Source organism: Pimephales promelas, chromosome 7 (genome assembly GCF_988280905.1).
Source record: "Pimephales promelas chromosome 7, fPimPro1.hap1.1, whole genome shotgun sequence".
Taxonomy (NCBI): domain Eukaryota; kingdom Metazoa; phylum Chordata; class Actinopteri; order Cypriniformes; family Leuciscidae; genus Pimephales; species Pimephales promelas.
Window position 1 is genome coordinate 24059546 of NC_142775.1, and position 5722 is coordinate 24065267.

Genomic DNA, 5722 nt, shown 5'->3' on the forward strand with positions numbered 1-5722 from the left:
TTTTAATTTTATTGCATCTCTGCTTTCAATGGATCTTTGAATGCCAGTTACATTTCACCTTGTATTACAGTAAAAGCCACATATAACAAAAGAGCAAAGAAGCATAATATGTAAAAGGTACTGATAGTTAGCTAAACTAATTATACTGATAGTCATGACAGAACTAATGTTACCATGACGGCTCATCGGCATTCCTCTCATGACGACAACTCTGTCACCTGTTGCCATAACAGCCATCTGTGCTGCACATCAGCACTCGACAGGTTTCAGGAACATGATCTCAAATTATTAGGACCTTTCATAAAATTATAATAAAAATAATATCCTTTATATCAATTCACTATTTCAAAAATCCTAAATTCACTATTTTCTTTGCTTTCTAATCTTCATTATTCTTATAAGGAAGCTCCAAAACCCTCCTATGATTTGCTCAATGCTTATCAGATTCTGTGCTTATGTCTGGATTGACTAATTCTTGGTCTGAGCTGGTGAAATGACGTTTTTGCATGGGCAGCCACTCGGTAGCTGTTCCTTCTGGAAGCAGCCTGTGCATGCATATTTAATATTGTCAATACACATCAACTTTAATGGCTTGCTTTGAAAAGAGAAATCACTTTTTCAGCTCCTTAAAAAGGGATGTACATCCTACTGAAATATAGAAGCTTTTTCCTGTGCAATTAATGTCAGAGTGTAGAGATCACTTTTGTTGATTAATGCACCGCACTTTTTCCAAATGTAGTGAACTTTTTGTCCGTTTTTTATTAATTAAAGTTTTAATAATTCTTTATTATGTTTTGAAGGTGATATATAATGGAAATTTGACTTTTTCCGTGTTTAAGTGCTATAATTGGGTCCCTGATGCATCTACACCCAGAAACTGTGAGAAGTGTCAACCCAGTCTCTTTGTTTTGGTAAGCCTTTCTCTGAAGATTTCCTGATCTCGGGGGTATTTAGAGCTGAGATTTCAAAGACACATTCTGACGGCACCATAGATTTATATTACATCTTTTGAAAAGGGGCGTAATGTGTCACGTGTTATATTAAAAATGATAACTATCCTTTATCAGTAATATCATTTATTTGCAGATGCCACTTGTTTTATGTGTAATGTAATACAATAACATTCATGAATATGTGGCTGAAGCTTTTAAATGTAGTTTTTTGTGTGTACATCAAATCTGTGTCTTTGCTCTCTAAGCAGAGGGCTGTTTTCCATGTGTGTCCATTCATCTGTGCCCTGAGGGCGGTGTAATTAACCCTCTATCGATCGGCCAGTGTACACCCCATAGTGAGGCGGCCCGTGATAACTGCGTGTTACTGGGCTTCTCCATGTGTGCTCTCAATTCATATTTAATCGATATTCCATTAAAGTTGTGTTTCTACAGAAGCCCAGAGTGATCTGAGTGCGGCAGTTAAAGCAGCCAATGTGGTCTTGTTTTTTTGGTTGAAATATTCAGCAAGTTTTTAATTCTATCCGGTCGCTGCCCTGAATCGCCAGAGAGGGAGAGGATAATCCTACAATGACTTAATGGTTTAGCTCCCCATTACTTGATCGAGCTCTTAACACATTATAGGCCTTCACGTCTATTGTGATCTCAAAACTCAGATCAGTTGATAATACCTAGAATATCAATATCAACTGATCCTTTTACTATTTAACACCAAAACTTTGGAACAGATTTCCTAACATTGTCCAGGAAGCAGACACAGTCAGTTTAAATGTAGACTAAAAACACATCTCTTTAACCTAGCATACGCATAGAAAATTCCTATTATTCAGTTCAGTTAAATGATTCTTAGGCTGCATAAATTAGATCAGCCGGAACCGGGAACACTTTCTATAGCATCTGATGCACTCATTACATTGAAAGAAGAATAGCATCTACGCTTCTGCTTATTCCAAGGGTCACTGTAATCAGCCGGATCTGGGCTGTATCCAGACCAGATGGAGGATCTGGACCTAGACATGACCACAACGCATCGCTGAAGTGTCATCGCAGAGATTGGGTCAACTAGACCCTCCCTTGTGAAGACCTCATCGAAACGATAGCCATCAGCATTGATCTTCAACAAACTCGTCCCATGCCGGCGTGACTACAATCTTCAACCAGATGGAACAAGATAATATTCTGATTGTTTCAAATCAGTCTGATTTCTGACCTATAATGCTGCCTGAAACATTATCATACTGTACAATGTTCGTTCATTGGCCAGAAGAGAACTGGGCCCCGGCTGAGCCTGTTTTTTGTTTTTTTTTTCCCTCCATTTTGCCACCTTAATGGAGTTTAAGTTCCTTGCCACTGTCACCTTTTTCCACCTTTGTTACCATTGGCTTGGGTTGCTTAGTTAGGGAAATTAAATGTAACATTTAATTTAATATTCAACAATAATATTGATCTGCCTGCATTGACAATATTATACAAGAACTGAACTGCTGGACGATGACATCATGGTTTACTCCAGAGTGGCTATACTTACTTAAGCTGGACTGTGACGCTATTTTCTTCTGGAAACAAACTTTTTTTTGTAAAGCTGATTCTAAATAGCGCTGTATTAATAATTTGACTTGACTTTAGGTGACTGAGAAAGTATTGGATGGTCAAATCCCGAGGCCATCGATTAGGAGTTTTGAGGTCACTGCTGCTCTTTCTCTGTCAGTGGTGACAAATTAGACCCCTGTGGTAAATATACTGCCCTTGTGGACATCCATAGGAAACATTTGTAGAGATCAGGGGAAGTTTTTGCTGTTACCTGATTATTATTCGATACACAGCATGCAGCGGGTGCGGAAAACCTAATACCAACCAGACCAGAGAAAAAATGGCTTTTGCCCAGCAATATCTTTTATTCTGTCTATCATCCAAAACACCTGCCAAACACTTGCTTTTTTCAGTATTTCCTTAAACCTATTCATTTTCTTCCTCTTACCTAATAAATTTATCAGTAAAAGTTGTCTGTATGACAGAGCTGCATCCATGTTGTAGTTAGCATATGCCTTGTGTATGGTATGCTCTCTTGTGACAGGAGTTGTCCGACAGCAGCTGCCCCTGCCAGGCTGTCACAGAGCAGAGATGAGGAGCAGAAGTTTGGTAAATGATTAAATGCTCCTCACTGTACTGAATACATAAAAGGGCTCTCTCCCTCTCTCACACAACACTGCACCATCAGAAAAATGAATACGGTTCAAGCTGTTCCAAGGTTTTTATTTGTATTTTTACATATTTTGTACTTTTGTGTTCTACTGTACTGTCTTGAATTTAGCACTGAGTATGGATAAAAACTTCAAGATTTGATTCTAATTCACATGCTTTCGCCTCGATTCATTTTGATTAATTTGGGCAACAGTTACAATGTCTATTTGTTACATATCAAAGCGATTTTATCTTTCTGCTAATGCTATAAACTAGCCAAGGCAAAGTTTCTGACTGATTCAAACCAGTAACTCCTCTTTTTAAACTATTTTTTCCAGTATTATTTATATGCTATTATAATATTTATTAAAAGGTCCCCTGACATTTTATTTTATTATTTTATGTTTCTTGGGCCCTTTTGATGTTAGTATGTTTTTGGAGATCAAAAATAGTCATAATTTAGAAATAAAAGGCATTTTTCCTAGCCTGATTTTCAGCCTCTGATTTGAAGGCTGTTTGAAGGGGCGTGTCAGTTGTGGGATTCAGTGTAACCGGCCACTGCTGTGATTGGGTGACATGCTTGCATATGAAATAGCTACGTATTACATGTGAACTCTCTTGAATACTTTTAATACAGCTATTATACGTTTTTACCACTACCGTTATTGAGATGCCATGCGTGTTGGATGTATACGCATTGTCCAAAGTGTATGATGCCCTAGGATGAGAATGTGTTGAGTATTTAGATCTATTCCCATCACAAAAAATGTTGCCGTGATGAGCACTGAGCAAGCAGATGACAGTCTGTTGATCGTGAAAATGAAGATCTTATCATTACAACACAGTTTTTGCACTCTTTCTACTGCTTCTATGCGTCATTGATTTCATAACGAGTTGTCCAGATAAGCTCAGCTGTGTGGAAAGATTGTTCTTTGATCGCTTTCTGTATACAATTTGTTAAAGGGCTGTTCGGTAGCTCTAGCCACTTATTCGCTGATTTTCACTTTTCTTGTCGCATGTTTTCTCAACGAGCTCGCCCTACAGTTGTGGTGCGAATATATCACAACACTGACGTAAATTCACTTGCGGCGCCCACCTCCCCTTTTCTACAGTAGACACGCTCATGTGCTTTTGTTATTGTCGGATCTGTGTTGAACAAATGCATCCCAGACACTCCAACTTTATCGTGTGGAGCTATGTCTACCGAGGTGGGTAATACATCAAACACAGTATCATTTAACATTGACATGTGCATTTTGTATTCTGTTATCAACTATAATCCATGACAGTGGGTGGGCAGATGAATCTACTTTTATTGCAGTGTTTAGTACTTCAACTTTATTTTATTTAATTTGTTTTCAGTTAATGAAAACAATTCTTGCACACTGACTTAAAGGTGGATTATTGGTTATGCATGAACTTGTTTTACATTTATTCATTTAGCAGACACTTTTATCCATTTGGAAATGGATCAAATGTAGCTGAAAAAGAAACATCTCGAGCCATTTCTTGAAGATGGCCATGCATGGACTTACTTAGCTCTGGTTGAGTTGTGCTGGTCATTCCACCAGCATGAAACACACCAGGAAAAGGTCAGAGAAACAGATTTTGTGCCTCCTTGAATTTTTCACCACAAGAGGAAGTTCACTTGGAGGGTGCTAGTTTCTGGATGGCTCATAATTCTGAACTAATGAGTTTAGGTGAAAGGGAGCAGAGCCAGTGCTTGTTCTTTAGGCAAATGTCAGTTACTTGAATTTGATGCGAGTGGCAACTGGCAACCAGTGTAGTTTTGTGAGGAAAAGAGTGACGTGTGCTCTCTTCGGCTCATTAAAGATCACTCTAGCTGCAGCGCAGAGGTTTGTCAGAGCAAGCTGGAAGACCTGCTAGGAGAGCATTACAACAGTCTGGATAGAACGAGCGCTTGGACAAGGAGTTGTGTAGCATGCTCAGATAGGAAGGACTAAAAAAGGAATTGAGTCATTTATTTGTGATTTGTACCTCACTGGTTCTGTTTGGCATTTGATTTTGAATGTTAGGCATTTTAAGAATGTGTACATAGGGAAAACCCAGCAGAAAGTGTTCTTGACATAAGTTTACACAGTCTGGTTATTGCAGAATATATTCTTAAAATGTGATATGTTTAGCTTAAAATTGGCTTGATATTGACTATAAAGCATAAAACTTAAAAAAAAAAAGGCTTTTGATAAACTTCTTTTTAGCTGGTAGGAGACTGACAGTGTTACTGTTTTAAACATCTTGGACAGAGGTCAATGACTCTTCCAGAACTTAATTTCTTCAATGGGAGGTCATTTCAAAAGTTGTTAGAGCTACAATAAGATATATTGGAGTTCAGGTGGGTCTTTTCAACTTGTGAAATTGAATTTTACAATCCTAATGAATTAGTAACAAATCATTTATCAACCATTTACATAGTGGCTTATGCAATATTAATACCTTCTGAATAAGTTATTAACAGGAACTTGTAAAAATGGTTCTAGAAGGCTCACTGCCATTGTTGAATAATAAGGAAAAGCAGTGGCAATGACAACTTCTGCTGAGCAATGTGAAAGGTGGGTGTTAAGTCTGATCTC